The sequence below is a fragment of the Cupressus sempervirens genome, chromosome 9 (genome assembly GCF_028749045.1).
Source record: "Cupressus sempervirens isolate cs-2001-9-10 chromosome 9, ASM2874904v1, whole genome shotgun sequence".
Classification (NCBI taxonomy): Eukaryota; Viridiplantae; Streptophyta; class Pinopsida; order Cupressales; family Cupressaceae; genus Cupressus; species Cupressus sempervirens.
In genome coordinates this window covers 57,390,465-57,415,563 of record NC_143126.1, presented here as the reverse complement: position 1 = coordinate 57,415,563, position 25,099 = coordinate 57,390,465, and positions in this window count along the sequence as shown.

The window sequence follows — 25,099 nt, the reverse complement described above, 5'->3', positions numbered from 1 at the left end:
ACTGGAATCACTATCAGTATCCACACTATATGATGTGTGAAGAGGAGTAGAGGACAAGATGGGAGAACTTTCCTCAAAATGTACATCTTTCTCCACAAAAATCTAATGTGTCTGAGGATCTAGAAGTCTATATGCCTTCACACCATCTTCATAACCAATGAAAATACAAGGATGAGATGAATGTGGCTTGCATCCCTTGGAAGATCTCTTTGCCCATGTAGGACAACTCAAGACTCTGAAGAGTGTCACAATAGGTTTTCTACCACACCATGCCTCAAAAGGAGTTTTGCCATCTAAGGCTGAATGAGGAGAATGATTAAGAATGTGAGTGGCACTGGAGATTGCTTCAACTTCTAATGATGGATAGAGAGACTTGGCATGAATCATGCAACTTGCAATAGACTTAAGAGTGTGAATCCTCAAAGCTGCAACATCTATCTTATGAGGACTGAATGTTGAAGGAGTTTGAAGAACACTTGAATGCAAAAGGACCTGCTAATACTATGTGAACCATCTGTAGAAAACTTGATGCTCTAGAAGACTTCCCTCTTTGTAGCTTCCCCTCTGGATGCATATCCACTGAATCTCTTGAAAATTCACCTTTATAAAAGTTGATTTGAGGCAGACCTTTGACCATGCGGTATGTGCAAAGTTGCTGAAGATAGCGATAGTCAAAATGACCATACCGCTTATGCTATAATTGCATGTTTGAATTGGATTGAGATAACAAGGCTTTCAACGGAGACTTGGGTACAAAATGAGAGAAAGATTACAACCTCTTATGATCATTCACTTTCTCCACTCCAACCAAGGAATTATCTTTGAGACTATGCACTTTTACTGAGTCAGGAAGGAACTCAACTCTATGTCCATCTCCAAAGTGAGTGACTTGGTAGATTGATAGGGCATTTGAACTTAGGTTTGGAACATAGAGAACCTCTTAAAACTCTCCATTGTCCATCTCCATGTTGCCTTTTCCTTCAAATTCCATTTTTCTATCATTCCCCATGAAGATGTGTGGTACCTTGGACTGCTTCATTGAAGAAAAATCCTCCTTTGAAGAGTTTGCATTTTCCATGAATGCTTTCCCTTTGCCCTTTGAATCTAAAGTTGATCTTTTATCCTTATAAGCATTAAACAATGGAACATTATGTTTGTTCATGATGCGAGTCAACTCATCAATATTTTTGAAATAACACTCATGCTCTTCATGATCCATTTTCTTGCAATAAGCACACTTCTTCTTCTCCTTATTGTTGTCCCCTTTCTTATTGGAATTTGAGGACTTGCCTTGTTGATTAGATTGAGGTGTTGTCTTTTTTGCATCCTCAAATTTGTCTTTCTTCCATTTCTACTTACCCTTTCCTTTATTTGAAGATTGTCCACCTAAATTTTGAGAAGCCTCATTGTTGGCCACCAATGCTTTGAACTGAGGTGATTTGAGAATCCCCATTGATTACAACTTCTTTTCTTCATCATCCAACAGTTTTGCATATTCATCAAAAGTGACTTTCTTGTAGGTAGACCCTAAGGTAGTCTTTGAGGTGTTAAAAGAAGATATGAATGTGGAATATTCTGATGGTAGCTTGTTATGAATGAGATAGATTAGTCTATCATCTTTGATAGAACTCCCAGAATTAGTAAGCTTCATCCTTAATTAATTTACCTTGATGGTGAAGTCTTGTATTGAGTCATATGACTTAGGATCTAAGGAAACAAGCTCATATTCAATCTTGAACACATCCTCTTTAGACACTTTCCCATAAAGCCTTTTGAGGGTATCCCAAGCTTCCTTGGATGTAGTACATTTCTTGATTTGATACATGATCTTATCATCTACCCCCAAACATATATCACCTAGGGCTTTCCTATCCATTGCTACCCAATTAGAAATTTCACTTGTTGATACATTATCACCTGCTGGTTTAGGAAGAGTACCATCTACATATTGTGAAACTTCATGATGCATTAAGTGATACAACATTTTGATTGACCATGAAGCATAGTTATGAGGAGTTAATTTAAGAAACTTAAAGTTTCCCATAATGCAGAAAATGAAAGAAAATTGCAGAAAAGAGAGAACACAACACCAAGAACACCCCCCTTTTCACTAAATCAAGAAACCCTCCCAAAATAGATGCTCTAGGAACTTTATCAGTAGTGTGATAACAATGGGCCACTTTCCAATTTTGGCCTTCGTGGACTTCTAATTTTTCTTGTTACAACTTCCTAATGGAGTACAAATCTGAAACTTTACAAAGTGCTACAATTCTAAAGCATTACAAAGCAAAGAAGGGCCTTTTTGCTGAAAGTGACAATTTTTTCCACACAACCCTACAATCTAATGCCAAATCTAGAAAGTAGACAAAAAAAAATGCACTTCAAAAAAAATTAGAACCTATTTTTGACTCTAGATGTGCCCTACGGAGCATTTGAAGTTACAAAATGCAAGACTATGCAAGTACAGTCACCAAAAATTGCAATTTCTAAACAATTTGTGCACCAAAAACAAAAAATAGCTGCACCACTAAAAAATTTAGAAAATTCTACCAAATTTTTTTTAAAGAAATTGCACCTAATTTGGAGTCCAGATGTGTGAGTTATGGCCTCTTGAAGTCGGACTAACAAATCCAAAATCAATATGGAGAGGGGTTGCATCAATGAATCACAAGGTTAAATTTGATGGTCATATAGTTGTCGCAATAGTTGTATATGGCCCTAAAATGATGGTAAGACAACTGTCAATTTTAGGCTTAGAATATGATGACATCAGCAAAAAATCTGCCCCACTGCTAACGTGGCAAGTGACCTATCAATCCATACTATACAGATTTGTATGGAATTACAGACATGGACTGAGTCAGATGGTGACTCAGTGATGAATTGGCAGGCGCTGACTAGATGATGATGTGTCAAATGCTCACATGGATGGCTGACAGGGATGCCTATGCAGCTTCTACAAACATGGCATGGTATAGTCACAGGCTGATTGGGCATGTATTGGCAACACATGTCTCTACTGGGTCTATCTGTGTGGTACTGCACACTGACACTGTAGGTGAATGAGTGAAGGTTGTGTGTCTAGGTCGCAGGTGCTAACGGGATATGCAATGGATATTAAGCTACAATACGTGTCCCTATTCTGTCCATGGGCAGGAGAGTTAAAAAACTGTTAGAATGTTCAGAAGATGCCATCCTTGGGGTGTAATAGTATATTCTGTCGAGATTCTTCTAACAATTTTCGACATGTCAGGACTTTAATCCACATTGGTGGGAGGAGAATGCAATCTGCTGTTTAAAAGCAACAACGCTCACTTGTTTCAATGAAGTGAGCTCACCAGTGTGGGGTGGATCTGTGGCTGCCAATTGACCACTGTCTCGCCATGGGTATGGTTTGATGTCGCTATCAGGATTTGTAAGGTTGGTACTCAATTGTGACGTGTGCACCCATATTTAATTGCATAGTATAGCCCACAAATGTATGTAGAGGCCCATATATTAATGTTTAAAACTTTGCAAATAAATAAATATATTTGCCACACCAAATATAAAGTGAAACCAGGGTGTCACTACCTGGTTTAGCAAAAAAAATTCTCTGATAGGGTAAATAGAAAAATTCTGAAAATAAAAAATTTGAAAAATACCCAATGTTGCAGAGAGGAAATAAATTGGATCCAAAAATTAAATAATTAGATCAAGAGAGGAAATAAATTGGATCTAAAAATTAAACAATCAGATCAATAAAATGATCATACCTGAACTGCAAATTGGGACCTCCAAGTTTCAATTTGCAAAATTTTTTTCCTCACGATCAACTTTCATCCAATATAGGAAAATTTATAGTTGATCTTCACGAATTGATGCTTTGGATGCAATGGTGAGGTCAGATTTGGCTCTAGACACTCCCAATTTTTGCAAATCCTTCGGATGCATGTCGAGGTGTTGAAGCATGAATGGCCTTGAATGGCTACATGATGAGAATCCTCCTTAGCTTTGATACCATGTAAGAATTTGGCTTAGGCCAGAATTTACCCAAGAACTAAAGAACTCAACACAAGCACATAGTAGACCAAAATAGATAGAGTATGATCAAAATGATGATATTCATTCAATAACTAGATTAGAGTACACTAGGAGTGCCTAAATATAAAGGCCTTAGGAGAGCTTCTAGAATAAATAGAAGTTAGCATCATGATATGTCATACAACCAGGCACATGTCCACCATATATGGCTTATCCTCCATTAAGCATGAGATTAAGTGCGATGAAGTGAGGATAAGCCTACAATGGTGTAGCACGTAAATCAGTGGTGTAGACAACATGCACTAAATAAGGAGTGTGAATAACTATGTTGTCAATATGACAACTCAATGAATGATGCATACTCCTGTGTTGTAGACACCATGTGCATAATTAGAGTTGTGTAACTCAATGACAGTACACAAACACCTAAGTGTCTCACCTAAAATAATAATAAAATAATGTAAAATAATTAAATAATGCATTAACCTAAGTAAAACTTAAGTAAGTGTAATAAGTAAATACTTATTTACACCAATAGTATAGTTGTGTCATTTTTAATTGTGTTTAGTCTATTTTGAAAGAAAATTTTGATATTGTTTAAAACTAACATAATTTGTAATAATTAAGGATCATTTGGGAAAAAAAACTTAACTCTCCATGCACATAACTTAGCTCTCACCTGATCACTACATAAAAAATTCTTAAGGATTTTATTTAAATTTAACATTTGTAACATTTATATGTAGATATACAGTGTTACTAACAGGGGCAAGAATAGTACCAAGGAAGGGAGTAATCAACCGCTGGTGAGTTTGGGTGATAGAGAGAAATAAACAACTAAGGAAACCACCAAACTCAAGGAAGTCATAATAAGACTCACTAGGAAGCACTTGATGACCTCCACCATAGCTTTGATAACGTAGTCAATTTTATGGTCAAGTTTATGCACTCAAAGGCCACTACTTTGCATCTAATGCATGTTGAGAAAGATGGTTTGACTTCTTTTACTAGTGTTGACACATTGATTTCCTCTCACCAATTTCTTGTGGATGAAAGGTTTTTACTATTATTGGAAAGGCATATGAAGGAGAAGAAAGAGAGATAGCTCTCTATTTTATTTTAATTTTTTCTATGATCTTTAATACTCACACTTTATCTTGGTGGTCTTTGCCTTTAATTTTTAGACACACTTGTTTTGATTTCAAGTTATTAGTATTTGATTTGTAGATAAAATTATTTTCTCAATTGATTGATTCATGAATAATTGCATTTACTTAATCATCCTTAGTTAACCTTAAAAATAATATTTATTTAGCTAACAATGTTACATGTTGTATACTCTCTCTACTATTCCCAATTGTACTTTTATATTTAAAAATATTAAGTATATTTTCTATTTTAATTAAAAAATTATCATTTTTAATCATTATGTTGCCATGATACATACCATTATTTTAGAGTTTAAATTTTTATAAACACTATCTCACCAACCTCATAAACAACTTTTTTTTGTTCAATAGTTGTTTAAGTAGCATGTAAAAGAAGAGACATGTTGCAGTTATACATATAAAGATTTGGTCATAAATTTAATAGACATAAATAAACAAAAATTGTTTTTAATATTACCTCTGATCTAGCTAAAAGAATCAATTCCATATTAGAATTTCCAATAAATGAACTATCATCCTCATATCTTAATCTTCCCCTTTTCATGGGTACCAAAAAGGCTTTCTTTTGGTCAGCAATCATTAAAAGAATCAAAGCTAGATTGTATGTTTGGAATTCCCAATAGCTATCCCTAGAAGAACATATTTTAATAGTTAAAGTTGTTTTGGTTTCAATTCCTAATTACTACATTGCAATCTTGAAGGTTACTTCCTCAATTATCCAAAAAATTGAAAAAATAATAAAGGAATTCCTTTGGAAAGGTAATATTTTAAAAGAGAAAAAAATACCGTTGTTTTATTTAAAGGATATCTAGCTTAGTCTAAAACATTTCATGGGGCGAGTATTCACAATGTAAAATTGAGAAATAAAGCCTTTGGAGGTAAGATGGTATGGAAGATGCATGCCAATCTAGATAAAAATTGTTGTCAAATCATGCAACATAAATACTTGGACAACTCTGATCCAAAAAGAGTCCTTACAACTTTAAATCCTCTAAAGGGTTTGACTCTATGGGATTTTATGATGTCTTTCAGAGAAATTATCCCAAAATATGTTTCTTGGGAAGATATTAGTGGAGACAAGGTTCTTTTTTGGATAGATTCATAGAATGGTCAGTTGCCTTTGTCAACCTTGTTTCTATTGAAAATGGTTAGTTTCTCTTTAGCGAAATACCCACCTACTCACCTAACATGTTTATCTTGGTAGGTGAGTTTGAAATCTAAAATGAGAGGGAAAGATTTTGAGACAAGTAAAAAGGAATGAAGCCTCATTCATTCAATAAGAAATAAGTCAACAGATCAGAAAGAATTGTAGAAGGTCAATGTTGCAAGTTCTCAATCATTCTCTTTGTGTTTTAATGGTGGAATAGTCTAGATAGTTAGTCTATTAGTAGCTCACTCATTTCCTCTTATTAACTAACCCTCTATGTTAACTCGGTCATCTTTTCCTATGTTATCCCTACTAAGTTACAACTGAGGTTATTGAGTTCCTTTCCTATGTTTACTGAGCTTACTCAATTTCTATTCTTACTAAGTTCACTCAGGACCTTCCTTACTAAGAAAACCATGTTACATGGTTCCTATATTGACTAATTTCACTCAGTCACAATTGTCATTGAGTTCTTGCTTTGGTGACTGCGATCACTTAGTATCTACTATTACCAAGTGGAGGTTTATGCGTCTCCTTATTGTGTCAAGCTCACTTGACACTCACTGCCTATCACTCAACAATAACTATTTGTTGAGAAAAATTTCAAATTCATGAAGTCATTTTTCACATGGTATTAGAGCTTTGAGGCCCCTCATCCATTATGAGCTTGGGCATTTAATTTCCTAGGTATTTGACATGGTAGGAGATGAAGGAAAGACATGTCAACAACCACCATCTTTTAATGGACATAATTATGATACATGGGCAAAGAAAATGAGAACCATCATGGTTACCAATGATTTGTGGGAGTTTGTGATGAATGTGTTTAATGATGTAACCAACCCAACATAGTATGATGCCCTCAACAAACCTTAAGTTTGATTGAGGTAGCAATGATAGAGACAATATTTCCCAAGATAGCAGCAACTAATAATTTAAAGGAAGCTTGAAACATTCTTGAGACAAACTTCAAAGGGGCTGATAATGTTTAAGTAGTGAAGCTAAAGATGATCAGAAGGGAATTTGAGAACATTCAAATGAAGGATAATGAATCTATTGTGGAATTTACCTCAAGAATCTCTAGTTTGATAAACTAGCTCAAATCAAATAGAGAAGAACATGAAGAGAAAAGGATAGTGGAGAAGATACTGAGGAGTTTACCTTGAAAATATAACAATCTTGTGATGAACATTAAGGAAGAAAAGGACCTCACCACATTGACCACAAATGAGTTGATGAGAACTCTTCAAACCCATGAGCATCAGATTAACAAATCAAGAAAAAATTCCAAAGAGTGATCTTTCAAGGCTCAAGAGAACTCAAGAGGTAGGGGGAGAGGAAGAAATGGCTCTGGTAGAGGCTCAAGAAGTAGAGGTCATATAAGAAATGGTCAAGGGAATGCTAGTGTAGAAATCTAAAGATGAGAAATCAATCAAGAGGGAGCAAGAAGATCTCTAAAAGAATCTAGAGGAGTTAAGAAGAATTACAACTCAAACAAGAGCAATGTATAATTCTACTACTGTCATAAGTTTGGGCATCATGTAGATGAAATGAAAATGTGATTGATGTGAATATGGAAAATGAAAACAATCTCATAGCCTTCATCAGGTGTAATATTGGTGAAGGAAACCCTGAAGTATGGTACTTGGACAGTGGTTGTTGTAACTGTTATCTCTGGTCTTATCGCCAGGAATTTAAATTTTGAAAGTGTGGCTCGTGCAATGGTTAGTCTCGAATAAGTATTTTAATGTTACAACTTGAGAGTTCTGGCTGTCAGATCTAAGCGGTAACAACGGTTGGCGCCATCGCACTATAAGGGAAATGCACGATATTTATTATAGCGCGATGACGCCCTGACGACACGTTGCAGGGGTGGGTCCGATGTTCCATGGGTCAGAAAAGGTTCTTGACACCCTTGGCGCTATGTCGCTATCACATATTAGCCAAAAAATCTCCATAGCGACATAGCGCCCAATGGAAATAGTCATGGCGGAGAGTTTCAATGACTGGTGGAATAAGTTTTGCGGCAAAAAATCAGGAGGAACCATGTGTGCCAGGTCAGAGTTCCTGTCGGCACAGCTAACATAGTCGGGGCTTACGTTCACCATCGTCAGATAAGCTCGGATCAACGGTAAGCACCATCACGCTATGGCGGAGTTGCGCAAGGGTTATGACAGTGACATCGCACCCTGGTGACATGTGTCAAGTGGGGCCGTGTCTCAAGGCGATGCCAGGTGTATCGACATAGAGGGTGGAAGCACAAGGTACAACGAGTCCTCACAATCATCGGATTGGGTCGCATCAACGGATGGCGCCATCTCGCTATGGCAGAGATGTGCGGATTTTATCATAATGACATGGCGACCATCCGCCACATGGATCGACAGGACCAAGTCTCACCAAGGATCGCCAGGTGTCATCCAGAGTGTGGTGCAGTTACAGATATGGCGCCGAGTGGGATGGGTTCGGTCGCAGATCACAGAGTACGACAGGTCAGAAGTTTCACGACAGTGGGCAAACAAGTTTCACGGCCCGAAGGTTTCAAAAAACATGGCAAGGCACCATGGTGCCAATGAAAAACCTATGCATTTTCCGATGGTGACATAGCGCCCAAACAAAAAGTTCACCATGGCAAGGAATGATCAGACATATGGGTCCCAGCAGGTACTGTGCAAGCGTAGTCGGCGTGGCAAATCGGATGGGGACACATGTAAATCTTAGGGCACGCTGTCAGTGGGCGCTATGGCACTATGGGAATTTGGCCTCGATTTCCACATAGCAACATGGTGCCTAGCTGACACGTGGTCGCTCTGCAAATCAGGTTTTGGGCTGCCAGCTAGTTTTTGTCGAACCAAATAAGGAGGTGCCATGTGTATGAGTCAGTGCATGACATACAACAGGCCCAGTAGTCTCAGTGCAAATGGAAAGTCTTCACGATCGTCAGATCTGCAGGGATCTACGACTGGCGCTATCTCGCCATCAAGACTTACCCAGGAGTTAATGTCGACGGCATAGCGCCCGTGCGCCATGTGTCCTGGTGGAACCATGTTTCATGTAGCTGGCGCAGTAAGGATTAAGTGATCATCGGACTAATAGGGAAGTGCCACATGTGTCGCGGGCCCAATGATTTAAAAGGGAAAGGGGTTGCAGAATGACGAGTCTCCATGATCATTGGATCGAGGCCGATCGACGTTAGGCGCCATCGCGCTATGGTAGAGATGTGTGAGGGTTATGTTGGCGACACAATGCCTTGTCAACACGTGTCTTGTTGGCATAGTCTAGGATGGCGGTTGGCGGTTAGTGTAACCGTCACAGTCATGATAGTATTCAAGGTTGCATGGTTAAGTCCAATGAAGGGTGGTCAACCGCGAGAGGACCTCCACGTGGAAAAATAAAGAAATGCAATTGGCCCGCGCGGCCTAGTTGACACATAAGGAGCCCAATTGACTTTTTGATTTCGACAGATTCATGAACCAGGAAGCGAAGATAATCGATTTTGTCATGCGATCTAATCTCCATGATCAATTTCTACATACTAGAGTAAATGTAAAACACAGAATGACACTCCATCCATCCGTTGATCCATCTACCGGGTCGGAGCGCAATTATGGCGCCGTTTTCAGTCTTCTCAGGACATTATTGGTGAAAGAGATCAAATTTTCTTGAGATTTTTTCCATGATTGTCTTCCACAGGACTCAATGGTAGGTAGTTGTAGGGTCATTTCAGTAGTAAAAGATCTCAGTTACGCCTGAACTATAAAGGTAGATTTTGTTCATTTTGTAAGGGTCGACTCTTCCTGATTTTCTCTGTTGTTGCTTGCAGACTTGTAGTGTAAAATCCCTTTGTCTCTGAGCTAGATAAAAAAATTTGTATCATCTCTTTCAGCCATCAACTTGTATGTGTAGCATTTTGCCTCTCATTGATGTATTGTTGAGATCAGTGGTCTGCATACTGTATCTATCTTTGGCCTATTGAATAATATACAAGTGAAATCTTCTGTTCCTGGTGTTATTCAATTGGTCTCCTGATCTGTATGTGGTTGTTGGTTGATATAAGTCTGAATGAATGTATGACCTTGAATGTTACCCTAGTTCCATAGTGCATATATGGGCAGAAATGAGTCTGAACACTCTGTTTTGGTGCATCACCGCCTTAGATTAGACTAGGTAGATTTTCTTTAATGATCTCTTTCTCCCTTTCCCTTCTGAGAATAGATAGGTGCACCCTAACAGTAAGAGGAAGTCGGCCTTCTTTGGAGACTCAACCTCACAGTTCAAGTCCCACAACTTGGAGGTTGTTTCCATGTTTCACTAGGTTGTCCTCGCGCATAGGCCTTGGACAAGGGTGCAAACCTTAGTGACAATAGTTTTCGGCATGCTTGGTGGGACTCATATCAGAAGATTTTAGGTCTACTGGTGTCAAGAAGAAAGAATTCTAGAGATAAATGCTGAAGAAGTAGTGCTGGCTTTAGTTTTCGAGCCTTTAAGAGGCTGATTCTTCAAGTACTTGGTGACTCTGAACATCAAAAAAGTCTAGTTCCAGACCAAGTTTGCAGTAATTCATGCCCAGGACTGAAACAAGGGTGTCTTCTAGAGGTAAATTTCAATATCAAGAGCTTTCTCTTTCAAATCCTAGGAGAAGAAGGACTAGAACTTCATTATCACTAGTTAGGGGTAGAATAATAGTTGATATACCTATAAGATCTGTCTCTACTCCCCCTACTATTTGAACTCAGCCTAGATTTCCATCAACACTCATCAATAGAACACTTATTTATATGGCACAGCCAAGAGTTTATGGTTTTTCCACCTTTAATGGTGGAAGTCCTTTGTTGTTAGCCCAAAGACATGATATACCAGTATTTGCACTAAAAAGTATACCTGATTTTACTGGTGAAACTTCTATTTCCCCTTTAGAGCATATCCAAGATGTAGCGAATGTCTGCAATATTCACAGTATTACAGAAGATGATGTTGCCGTCAGACTTCTAGCCTCATCTTTAAAAGGAAAAGCATTACAGTGGTATAGAGGCTTAGCTCATGGTTCCATAACTGATTGGGATGGACTAGGAGCAGGATTATGCAAACATTTTGAGGATAAGAGTGACCATTTGTCACTACTAGAGCAGCTGACTACAATAAAAAGAGCCCCCCATGAATGTATGACTGATTTTAATTATAGATTTCAAAAGACATGGGATAGAATACCTACTATAGTGAAACCTACCCCTGGTAATGCCTTCTTGCATTACCTTAGAGCTTTCAACAGTGACATTGCCACTACAATCTAAACTATGGGAGGAGATACGTTACCGAATGCTTATGAGATAGCTATAAAAGCTGAGAACATCCTAATACAAGGAGGAAAGTTAGCTCCAAGGCCTCCTATGCCTTTCTTTCCTGATGTTCCCAACCACCAACCAGCGATAGCCCCCCTTCCTATAATTTCTACGTCACAAGCCCTTACTCCAGTTCCTCAAGCTTCCACATCCTCAAATGGAATAGATGAACTCAAGGAAATGCTCCAAGGTCTAGTGCTGAATACAGATAAAAGAGAGAGGACCCTGGATAAAAAATTGCAAGAGCAGGGGAAGGAGTTGAAGGACCAAGGGAAGAGATTAGAGGATAGTTTTTCTCTAATACAAAAAATGAGTAACAAGGTGGTGGCCTTAGAAAGGCAGCAAGCCCAAAGTGGCAAGCCCCCCCAATTGCTCCAAGTGGTGGTAGGCCTCCTAATCATTGGAATAGCTCTTTTGATCAGAATAGGCAAAATAGTCATGCTGTTGCTTCAAGCTCAAATCAGAATAGAGCTTTAGTTCCTCAAAATAACTTAGCCCAAGATCAAGACTTTTTTCCTTCATGTAACTATTCTTATGCCTACTGCCTATGTCAGAAAGCAGAATCTTATTTGGCCATAACTGTCTAGGAGTCTGTAGTAAAGCAATCACACAAGGAAGATCATCCCAAGGAGGCCTCATATGTTTAGAGGCAGGGTGATTGCTCTTTTATGAATCACCAGATGGAGGAGCATTGTAATGTAAACTAGGATTCTGTTGCTCATAACACAAGAAGCAAGAAGAGAACCATGGAACATACTGCCCCCTTTTCTCCTGAGCAAGCCTCAACTTCGAGTGTTATACCTCATACACAAAAATAAAATGAGTAGACAAACACTTCACAACAGCAAAGGAAAGGTCCAAGAAAGGAGGATGCAAGTGATCCCTATGTTGCTCCATCTCAGCCTCTCATGGGTACATCTCCCAAAGTTTTCGCCAAAATCCCTAATGCACCCTTGAGTGTGGTAGAGAAAATGAAGAAAACCAATGTAAGCATTTCCATGTGGGATGCCATTGCCACCATACCAATGCAGAAAAAGGATGTTGTAGAAAGAATTGGAAAAGATTGAACCCAAAGATCAGTCATCTACTATGGAGAGTGACACTAGTTTTGTACAACCAGCAGGTGATGCGGAGACAAATAAAAAGGTTAGACTTCCTCCATTCTATGTTTCTCTGATTATAAGGGGCAAGTTAGTCCATAATTGCATGATAGATTCGGGGGCTAGTAGCTCAGTAATGCCTAGGTGTGTTGCTGATGCTTTAGGAATGAAATATGAGCCCATTATTAGGGATGTGTTACAACTAGATGGGAGTACTATCAAAACTGTAGGCATCCTTAGGAATGTGGAAATGGCCCTACATGCATGCCTTGGTTGTACTGTGATTCAAGACATATCTATTGCTGAAGTCAAACCCTATTTTGCCATCTGTCTTTCAAGAGACTCCACTGCCCAAATAGGTGGATTCATATCTGCTGATTGGTCTTATATGTCATTTAAGACCAGATATGGGGCCAATGCTTCAATTAGAGCAGAAACTCAAGCCCTTCATCACACTGAACCCTACACTCCCAACTTCATTAATATGAATTACCCTATTTTGGAGATGGATGAAAGTGACATAGTAAATGAGCCTACCACCTCCATAGTAGAGATTCCTGATTTCTTCTTAGATGAGTGGGCAAATACATGTCAGTTTGAACCTATGTCGAAAACTCTTGAGACAGGCCTTAGTACATATTGCATAATAGAGAAGGAGGCTCAAGTTCCTGATCTTGTTGGAGCTAATGATGACATAAGTGGAATATGGAATATGTACTTTGATGGCTCAAGGAATAGAAATGGAGTAGGGGCTGGTGTTATGTTGATCTCTCCTACACAAATAAGATACTACTTCTCTTTGAGGCTCCAATTCAGTTGTACCAATAATGTGGCCGAGTATGAATCTTTGATCCAAGGTCTCCTACTTGCCCAAAAGAGGGGAATTCAAGCCTTGAAAGTATATGGAGACAGTGAGTTGGTAGTGAACCAAATGAGAAATTAGAATACCACCAAAAATGGCCTGCTCAAGTCTTACAAACACAGAGTCTGGGATTTGCTTGAGGGTTTCCAAGCATTCCTAGGAAAGAAAACAAATATGTTGATAGACTTGTAGCAGTGGGTGCATCTTATGATGTGCCAGGGAATCTTGAGGAAGAGAAGAAGCAACAAATAAGGGTGGTAGTAAGGCCTGCTATTCCTGATAATAATACTCATTGGCAGGTGTTTGAGTCTGATGAGCAGATTGTGAGTTTCTTGCAGAATGAAGCAGAATTTTCAGAAAGAAATCAGTCAAGACTACAAGATCAGTATGGTGATTAGATCATTCACCTCAGTTCCAACAAGTTGACCAAAGGTCTCATTACCTTGGAGAGTGTCTTTAATCCTGATGATCAGACAAGAGGCAAGGGAATAAATCTAGCTACATAAAAGGATGATCATGCTCCAGTTACTATTGCTGATGGAAAATCTCTTAACATGGGGGGAAGGTATGTTCTGAGGCTGAGAAAGAAAATTTCATTCATCTATGTCAAGAATTTAATGATGTGTTTTCTTGGAAATATGATGACTTAAAGGGGTTTGACCCTAGTTTGTTTCAGCATACCATAGATTTAGTTGATAGGGTCAAACCAGTAAGGCAAAAATAGAGGCCAGTGAATCCAAAGATTGAACCCTTAATGAGGAAGGAACTATCCAAGTTAATTGAAGCTAACATAATTTTTCCTATCAAACACTCATCATGGGTGGCTAACCTTGTCCCTGTAAGGAAGAAGAATGGAGAAATCAAATTATGTGTGGACTTTAAGGATCTTAATCAGGCTTCCCTTAAGGATCACCATCCTCTCCCTTCTATGGAGCAAATTCTATCCAAAGTCAGTGGGTCAAGGAGGTTCTCTTTTCTTGATGGATTTTCTGGTTATAACCAAGTGTTGGTTAAAGAATCTGATAGATATAAGATAGCATTTACTACTAAATGGGGTACCTATGCTTATTGCAAGATGCCATTTGGACTAAAAAATGCAGGTGCCACATTCCAAAAGGCAATGGAGGTAGCTTTCAAAAGATTAATCGAAAAATTTGTCTTAGTATACCTTGATGATATAACTGTATATTCCAAGAATGTAAAAGATCATCTTGATCATTTGAGACAGGTATTCCTAAGATGTAGAGAGTTTGGGGTTTCCCTCAACCCAGCCAAGTGTGTCTTTGCTACAAGCCAAGGAAAATTACTGAGACACATTGTATCTAAGGATGGATTGACCATTGATCCAGAAAGAACAAAAGCAATACTTGCCCTTCCTCTCCCTAAACACAAGAAGGGGTTGCAAAGTTTCCTTGGTAGGATAAATTTTGTAAGAAGGTTTATTCCTAATCCTGTCATCATGGTGAAACCCCTCACAGCCATGCTTAAGAAAGATATGGTCTTCTCAATGACCAAGGAGGGGAAGGAGAGTTTTGAAGAAATCAAGGCAGCCATAGCCTCAGCCCCCACTCTCATGAACACAAAATTTGAGAAAGATTTCATCCTCTACACTTTAGGTGGTGAGTCAAGTGTTTCTTCTGTCTTGACTCAGACAAATGACAAGGATGAGGAACAGACCATAGCCTTCTTTAGTGAAGGACTCAAGGAATATGAAGATAAGTATAGCTTTGTTGAGAAGCAAGCCCTTGCAGTCATTAGAGCCTTGAAGAAATTTAGACACCTCTTATCCCACAATAGGATCCATTTGTTGGTGCCCCATGCGAGTGTAAAAGACTTCTTGTTAAGCAAGGACAATAGTGAAAAGAGAGCTGGATGGATCACTAGGGTAATGGAATATGATGTTGATATTCAGATTACCAAGTTGGTAAGAGGGAGAGGATTATGCAAAGAAATGTTATCAGGTCAGGATTCAGATGAAGGGACTGCTATGGTAATTGCAGAGCAGCAGGAGGAAAGAAATGTTAATGCCCCAAGGAGCTGGATGGATGACATGAGGAACTTTTTATCTGGGAATGGATACCCTCAAGGATTGGATAGAGCTAAAAGAAGACAATATAGATTGTAGTCCATTCCCTATGTTGTGATTGATAATATCCTATTCATGAGGGATTTTAATGGGACCCTATTGAGATGTATTGAAGAGGATCAGGTTGAGAGGATGATTAAAGAAATTCATGATGGCCCTAATGGTGGCCACTTCTTTGCAAGAACAACCACCATGAAGATCATGAGGGCTAGATATTACTGGCCATTTCTATTCCATGATTGTTATAGGCATGTGAGAAAATGTGAGAGATGTGCTTTTCTCTCAGGAAAATAGAGACTTGCAGCTCTTCCTCTTCACCCCATTCAGGTGGATCAGCCCTTCACCCAGTGGGGGTTGGATTTTATAGGCCCCATTAATCCTCCATCTAGTGCAAGTCATAAATGGATCTTGGCTACTACCGATTATTTCACTAGGTGGACAGAGGCAGTTGCCTTGAAGGATGCTACAAAGCCATCAGTTGTTGAATTCCTTGATGGAATTGTATCTAGGTTTGGAGCTCCTTCTACTATCATCTCAGATAATGCCAAATCTTTTGTTGGAACCCAGATTTGTGCATGGGCAATGAATCACAATATCTATCTGAGCACATCATCAAATTACTACCCCCAGGGTAATGGTTTAGCTGAATCTTCCAACAAAAATCTGATCAGAATCATAAGGAGAATGATAGAAGACAATCAGAGGGTCTGGCATAAAAAATTAAGGACTGCTCTGTGGGCTGATAGGATAACACCCAAGAGATCTATTGGGAATTCACCTTTTGTGCTGGTATATGGTAGGGAGGCCAGACTTCCAATCTCGTTGGAATTCCCATCCTTGGAGTTGGCTCATCAGTTGGAATTGGTTGAAGATAGTTCCATGTCAGTAAGAATGGTAGAGTTGATTGAACTAGAAGAAAAGAGAAACAAAGCTATGCAAACCCTGGAGATACACCAGCAGCAGATGAAGAAGAGTTTTATTAAGAAGGCAAGGGCCAGAATCTTTAGAGAGGGAGATTTAGTTCTCAAGTGGGACTCAGACAGAGCAAAACCAGGAAGGCACTCCAAATTTGATCCACTATGGAGTGGCCCTTATCTGATCTCCAGTTGCAAACAGGCCAATGTGTTCCAGCTAAGCAGGCCAAATGGTGAAATTCTGCCCATTCCCGTCAATGGGATCCATTTGAAGCCCTGTTTCTGAAAAAATTGTGAATCCATGTACATAGTTAGTTTAGTTGCTTCTTGTTGTTCCTATTTTACAATAAGTGCACGTGCACATGGCTCACTTCTTGAGTCGCCAGTTCCTGAAGTTTTGACAAGTCTTAGGTTGCTAAGGAGGTCCTATTTTTTGTTTTCAAGTTGCAAAGACAGAGCCAGAGTTCAAGGGTTTTTTAATGTTTTGATTTCCTCATTAAGGGTTAGGGTTTCTTGCAGCTCTCGGTTCTGTAACTTCTGGGCCCTCTTTTCTGACTCCATGGCCCAATGGATCATTCTCAGGCACTGGTCATGCATTGAGTAGGCTCATGCCCCCTGCAAGTCACCAGAAGTGTTACCTTTGGTCTTACCACCAAGAATTTAAATTTTGAAAGTGTGGCTCGTGCAACGGTTAGTCTTGAATAAGTATTTTAATGTTACAACCTGCAAGTTCTGGCCGTCAGATCTAAGCAGTACCAATGGTTGGTGCCATCGCGCTATAAGGGAAATGCATGATATTTATTATAGTGCGATGATGCCCTAACGAAATGTTGCAGGGGTGGGTCTGGCATTCCTCGGGTCAGTAAAGGTTCTTGATGCCCTTGGCGCTATGTCGCTATCGCATATCGGCCGGAAAACCTCCATAGCGACATAGCACCCGGTGGAAATAGTCACGGCGGTGAGTTTCAATGACCAGTGGAATCAGGTGTTGTGGTGAAAAATCAGGAGGAACCACGTTTGCCAGGTCAGAGTTCCTGTCGGCATGGCTAACACAGTCGGGGCTTACGTTCACCACCGTCGGATCAGCTTGGATCAACGGTAAGCACCATCGCGCTATGGCAAAGTTGCACGAGGGTTATGATAGTGACATCGTGCCCTGGTGATGCATGTCAGGTGGGGCCGTGTCTCAAGGTGATCCCAGGTGTATCTACATGGAGGGCAAAAGCACAAGGTACGACGAGTCCTCACGATCATCAAATTGGGTGGCATCAACGGATGGTGCCATCTCGCTATGGCAGAGATGTGCAAATTTTATCATAGCGACATGGTGACCATCTGCTACGTGGATCGATAGGACCAAGTCTCACCAAGAATTGCTAGGTTTCATCCAGAGTGTGGTGCAGTTACAGATATGGCACCGAGTGGGATGGGTCCGGTCGCAGATCGCAGGGTACGGGAGGTTAGAAGTTTCGCGGCGGCGGGAAAACAGGTTTCACAGCCCGGAGGTTTCAAAAACACGGTGAGGTGCCCTGGCACCAACGAAAAACCCATGCATTTTCTGATGGTGACATAGCACCCAAATGAAAAGTTCACCGTGGCAAGGAATGATCAAACAGATGGGTCCCAGTGGGTACTGTGCAAGCGCAGTCGGCGTGGTGAATCAAATGGGGACACATGTAAATCTCAAGGGTGGGCGCTATGGCACTATGGGAATTTGGCCTCGATTTTCACATAGTGACATGGTGCCTAGCTGACACGTGGTCGCTCTGCGGATCAGGTCTTGGGCTGCCAGCTAGTTTTTGTCGAACCAAATAAGGAGGTGCCATGTGTATGAGTCAGCGCACGATGTATAGCGGGCCTAGTAGTCTCAGCATGAATGGCGAGTCTTCATGATCGTCAGATCTGCAGGGATCTACGACTGGCGCTGTCTCGCTATCAAGACTTATGCAGGAGTTAACGTCGGTGACATAGCGCCCGTGCGCCACGTGTCTTGGTGGAACCATGTTTCATGCAGCTGGTGCAGTAAGGATTAAGTGATCGTCGAACTAATAGGGAAGTGCCACATGTGCCGCGGGCCCAGTGATTTACAAGGGAAAGGGGTTGCAGAATGATGAGTCTCCATGATCATTGGATGGAGGCCAATCGACGGTAGGCACCATCGCGCTATGGCAGAGATGTGCGAGGGTTATGTTGGCGACACAACGCCTTGTTGACACGTGTCCTGTAGGCGCAGTCTAGGATGGCAGTTGGCAGTTAGTGTAACCGTCACAGTCATGATAGTATTCAAGGTGGCATGGTTAAGTCCAATGAAGGGTGGTCAACCGTGAGAGGACATCCAGGTGGCAAAATAAAGAAATGCAATTGGCCCGCGTAGCCTAGTTGATGCATAAGGAGCTCGGTTGACTTTTTGACTTCGATGAATTCATGAACCAGGAAGCAAAGATAATCAATTTTGTCGTGCGATCTGATCTCCATGATCAATCTCGACCTACCAGAGTAAATGTAAAACACAAAATGACACTCCCTCCATCCATCCATTGATCCATCTACCAGGTCGGAGCGCAGTTATGGCACCATTTTCAGTATTCTCAGGACATTATTGGTGAAAGAGATCAAATTTTCTTGAGATTTTTTCCATGATTGTCTTCCACAGGACTCAATGGCAGTTAGTTGCAGGGTCATTTCAGCAGTAAAAGATCTCAATTACGCCTGAACTATAAAGGTAGATTTTGTACATTTTGTAAGGGTCGACTCTTCCTGATTTTCTCTACTGCTGCTTGCAGACTTGCAGTGTAAAATTCCTTTGTCTCTAAGCTAGATAAAACATCTTGTATCATCTCTTTCAGCCATCAACATGTATGTGTAGCATTTTTCCTCTCATTGATGTATTTTTGAGATCAGTGGTTTGTATACTGTATCTATCTTTGGCCTATTGAATAATATACAAGTGAAATCTTCTATTCCTGGTGTTATTCAATTGGTCTCCTGATCTGTATGTGGCTGTTGGTCAATATAAGTCTTAATGAATGTATGACCTTGAATGTTACCCTAGTTCTATAGTGCATATATGGGTAGAAATGAGTCTAAACAATCTATTTTGGTGCATCACCACCTTAGATTAGACTAGGTAGATTTGCTTTAATGATCTCTTTCTCCCTTTCCCTTCTGAGAATAGATAGGTGCGCCCTGACAGTAAGAGGAATCTGGCCTTCTCTGGAGACTCAACCTTGCATTTCAAGTCCCACAACTTGGAGGTTGTTTCCATGTTTCACTAGGTTGTCCTCGCGCATAGGTCTTGGACAAGGGTGCAAACCTAAGTGACAACAGTAACCACATGAGTGGTAATGAAAATCTATTTTCTTTCATTGATAGAAATTTGAAGTCCAAAGTTAAGATGGGAAATAATGGAACGATTACCATTGTGGAAAAAGGATCTATCATGGCCCGCATGAAGCAAGGTGAGAAGAAGGAGATATTAAGCACAATTTTATGAGTGTTGGAAAACTCATTCAAAATGGTTACATGGTGCTGATGGAAAATGACAACTGTGTCATTCATGAAAAGGATGGGAGTAAGGAAATATTTGCACAAGTCCAAATGACAAAGAACCATATTTTCCCCTTGAAGATAGAGACATGCTTCTCTTCTCAAGTCAATGTTGAACCTCCCAAAAATGCATGTAGATTAGTACATCAATAATCATCTCTTAAAAGTGTGACTGAAGACCACTCCAAGCTATGGCATCTTAGGTTTGGACATCTTGGCTTTTCTAATTTAAATTTATTGTCCAAGAAAAGAATGGTAGATGGTTTTCCAAGAATTGTAGATTCATGTGATAAGTTTAAGGCTTGTATTTTGGGTAATCAACATAGGCTTCTCTTTAATTCTTATAATTTTATAAGGGCACATGCACAATTAGAATCAATGCATTCTAATTTAGCTGATCCTATGTAAACCGCCTATATTTGGGGGAGTACTTATTTCATGACATTCATAGATGATTTTAGTCATATGACATGGGTGTATTTCTTGAAAAGAAAATTTGAAGAATTTAAATCCCTAGCTGAAAAATAATGTGGACACTATGTCAAGGTCATTAGTGTGGATAAAGGAGGGGAATATACCTCCAATATGTTTGTACTTTTTTTGAGGAATGACATTAGGAAGGATCTTACAACTAGTTATACTCTGTAGCAAAATATAGTGGTTGAGAGGAAAACCATGACCATTGTTGAGATGACGAGGAGTATAATGAAAGAAAAGGGACCCCTGAATGAATATTGAGGAGAGGATGTAGCAAAAACAATATACTTGATGAATAGGTGTCCTACAAAGTTAGTTCATTACAAGATTCCTCTTGAGGCATGGTCAAGCAATAGATGGATAGTTGAACTGTTGAGAGTGTTTGGATATGTATCATATGCACATGTGCCAAAGGAAAAAAGGAAAAAGATAGATGACAAATGTGTGAATTGTATCTTTATTGGTTACAATTCATAATCAAAAGACTATAGGTTGTATGATCCAATCATGAAGAAGATCATCACTTCAAGAGATGTGGAGTTTCTTGAAAATTAGTCATGGGATAACTTAGTAGATGAATTTTCAAGAACTTTAAGAAAAATGCCAACCATTGAAGAAGAAGATGACATTGGTGATCAAAAAGATGATTAAGCAACAAACATAGATATCTATAAACAAAGGAAAAAAGGAAAACAACTTCAAACATGTTGATTTTCATCTCCTAGCAGCTTAAGACAGACCCAAGTTGGCATGCAAAATAATAGTAGGCACAATACTGAAAATTCAGATCCCACTCTCACCTCCCTATTGCCAAGAAAGCCTAAGATTATAAGGGAGATATATCAAGAGGAAAGGAATGATGAAGATTATGATGAGAGTGTCAATTTTGCATTATTTTCTCATAGTTATCCGATCTATTTTGAAAAATCTAGAAAATAAGAGAAATGGTGCGATGCCATGTATGAGGAAAGAGATGTTATTGAAAGAAATGAAACATGGGAGTTAACTACTTTTAATCTCAAGAAAGAGGTAATTGGATTGAAATGGGTTTACAAGACCAAGTGCAATGATGAAGGAAAAATAGATAGGCATAAGGCATGTTTAGTAGGCAAAGGGCACAAATAGTAATATGGAAAAGATTATGATGAGAGATATGCCCCTATTGTAGGAATAGAAACCATGCATGTTGTCAAAGAAATTGTAGCCCAACATAAATGGAAGGTATCCCAAATATATGTGAATTCTACCTTCTCAAATGGTGTATTGAAAAAAGAAGTATTTATGGACTAGCCACCTAGTTATGAAATTGCAAGTGAAGAAAAGAAGGTGTATAGGTTGAAGAGAGCTCTACATGGGCTCAAGAAAGCTCTAAAAGCATGGTATAGCAGGATTGACTCATACTTAATGAGAAATGGTTTTAGCAAAAACAATGTTAAGCCCACACTCTACATCAAGGAAACAAATGGTAAGGTTTTGACTATTTTCTTGTATGTAGATGACTTAATCTTCACTGGAAATGATAATTTCCTAATTGTTAAGTTCATAGAGGCTATAAAGAATGAATTTGAAATAATAGAACTAGGCCTTTTGAAGTAGTTTGTAGGTATAAAAGTAAAACAAATGCATGATGAAATCTTCATGTCTCAAGAAAAATATGCAAATAAGTTATTGGAGGGATTCAAAATACAAAACAGTAAGGTGGCCCCAACACGAATAACAATAGGTCTGAAGTTGAGTAAAGAATATTGTAGCAAAAGTGTGAATCCAACACTACAAAAGAATATGGTTGGAAGTTTAATGTATTTGACAACAAATCGGCCTAACATGATGCATGCAGTAAGTTTGATTTCTACATTTATGGAAACTCCAAAGGATTCCCATTGGGAAGAGAAAAAGAGGATCCTAAGTTATGTGAATGCTACCAAGGAATTTAGTATTTTGTTCATTGCTAATAATGATGTCAGGTTGGTAGGTTATTCTAATAGTGATTGGGTTAGAAGCCTAGATGAGAGGAAGAGAACTTTTGAATACATGTTTCATATGGGCTTGGGTGGAATTTCATGGGCATCCAAGAAGCAAACTATTATTTCTCAATCTACAATAGAAGCTAAATACATAGTAGCAAATATAGTAGTAAATCATGTTGTTTGGTTAAGGAGAATCTTGATAGATTTAAATGAAAGAAAAGAAGATGGAACTACATTTTTTTATGACAATATTTCCTCAATCACATTGTTAAAGAATATAGTTTTCCTGGGAGAAAAGAACACATCAAAATCATATATCAATTCATCAGAGAGTTGGTGGAGAATGGAGACATCAAAATAGAATTTTGTAAGTCTAAACAAAAACTAGTAGACATTTTTACTAAGTCATTGGGAATAGAAACTTATGTGTGTCTAAGAAGAAGTCTTGGCATAGTTGATTTGGATCAATAGTGGTCCCTATTTGTTTGGATTGGGACAAAGGGGGAGTGTTCAAAATGGTCAGTTTCCCTTGAGCTAAACTCCCATCTACCCACCTGACACATTTAACTTAGTAGGTGAGCTTAGAATATAGAAAGAGAGGGAAATATTTGGAGACAAGTAAAAAGGGTTGAAGCATCCATTCAATAAGCAAGAAATCAGCATATCAAAAGAAGAGCAAAAGGAATAGTAGAGAGTTTAGATAGAAGAAGGAATAGTAGAAGATTATAGTTACAAGTTCTCTGTCATTATCTCTGTGTTTTAATGGTGGAATAGCCCAAACAATTTTTCTATTGGTATCTCACCCAGTTCCTCTTGTTAACTAACCCTTTGTGTTAACTTGATCAACTTTTCCTATTCTATTCTTGTCGAGTTACAATTGAGTCTATTGAGTTCCCTTCCTAAGCTTACCAAGCTTACTTGGTTTCTATTCTTACATAGCTCACTCGATACCTTCCTTAATAAGTAGACCATGTTACTTGGTTCCTACATTGATTGAGTTTACTCAGTCACAATTATTAGCAAGCTCTTTCTTAATTTGGTGACCAATCTCACTTAGTGTCTATTGTTACTGAGTGGAGGTTTACTCGGTCGCTTATCATGTTGAGCTACTCGATACCCAATGTCTACCACTCAACATTAACTAATTATTGAGAAAAATTTCTAATTTGTGAAGTCATTTTTCACTATTTCAATGTGAAGAATCAAAACAAATTTCTAGTAGAGTCGAATGTGGACACAAACTTATAGATTTTGTGCAATGAGTTGATCTTTGCTCTTATAAAGTGGTTTTGAAGGATTTTCATATGTTAAATATCCTTACTAGTCAAGAAAATAAACTATGTGATATTTTACAAAATAGAATAATTTCCTAATCTAACATCGAAGATTCTTTGTTTTGAGCCCCTACAAAAATGGTAAGTGGAATCTAAAAGATCAATATTTTGTCCTCCAATAGGCCATTGAATTGAAACCTATAGCTAGACCATATATTTTTTCTTGGAGTCAGTATGTGCTACCAAAAGTAGGATCTTCTACATGGCTGGCCTTGAAAGGTATAATTTTGACTAGTGAAAGATTATCTTAACTTTCAATTGTTGAACATTTCAATTAAACTTATGTCCGAAGGAGGAAGAAGTAGTCAATCATCTTCTATTGAATTTATCATTTTCCACTAAATGTTGGAATTTTATACTCAATAAACTCAATTTTAGTATACCTCTTCTTGAGAAATAATGGTATCTTTTACAAGCTTGGCCAATATTATATTATTCCTCTCTTTTCTCCTATCTCTAGAAATGTATTATGGAAATAGTCATTTGGAAAATCTAGTGGGAGAGAAATGAGAGCATTTTTAGAAAAGGTGTTCTTCTTTGTAATCAGTCTTAAATGGTATTGAATGATCAGTAGTAGGATTTTTTAATGCTAACATGTCAAACATAAAATGTAATCTCTTATTTTCTGCATGGGATAGCATAATGTAAAGCAACTAGAAGGGTATTCTTATTCCTTTTGGTTGTATTCCAAATTAGAATATTAATCAGGTGATTGACAAGAAAACTATAAGGTGGATCCCACCCAAGGGTTATTTTGTTAAAATTAATTTTGATGGATGTTCATGAGTTAATCTTGGTAAATCAAGAATGTGTATCTACATCAAGAATCAATTTGAAGTTGTGGTAGCTATGAAGGTTGGGCCCATCAACTAGGAACCAATAATGTTGCAAGATCTTTAGATTTTCTTGAAGGTCTTACGCTTTCCAAATGATGGGTTAAATGATTCACATTGAAAGTGTTTCTATAATCATCATCAATGCATGTATTAATTAGAGCATTTTGTTGCAATTACAAGGGAAAAGGGTAAAGTTTTGATTGGGGTGGGGGGTTGAATTAGTAATCTAAACTTGGACCCATAAATCATTCACCATTCATTCATCATATGCATTAATAAGTAAGCTAAAATAACATGTA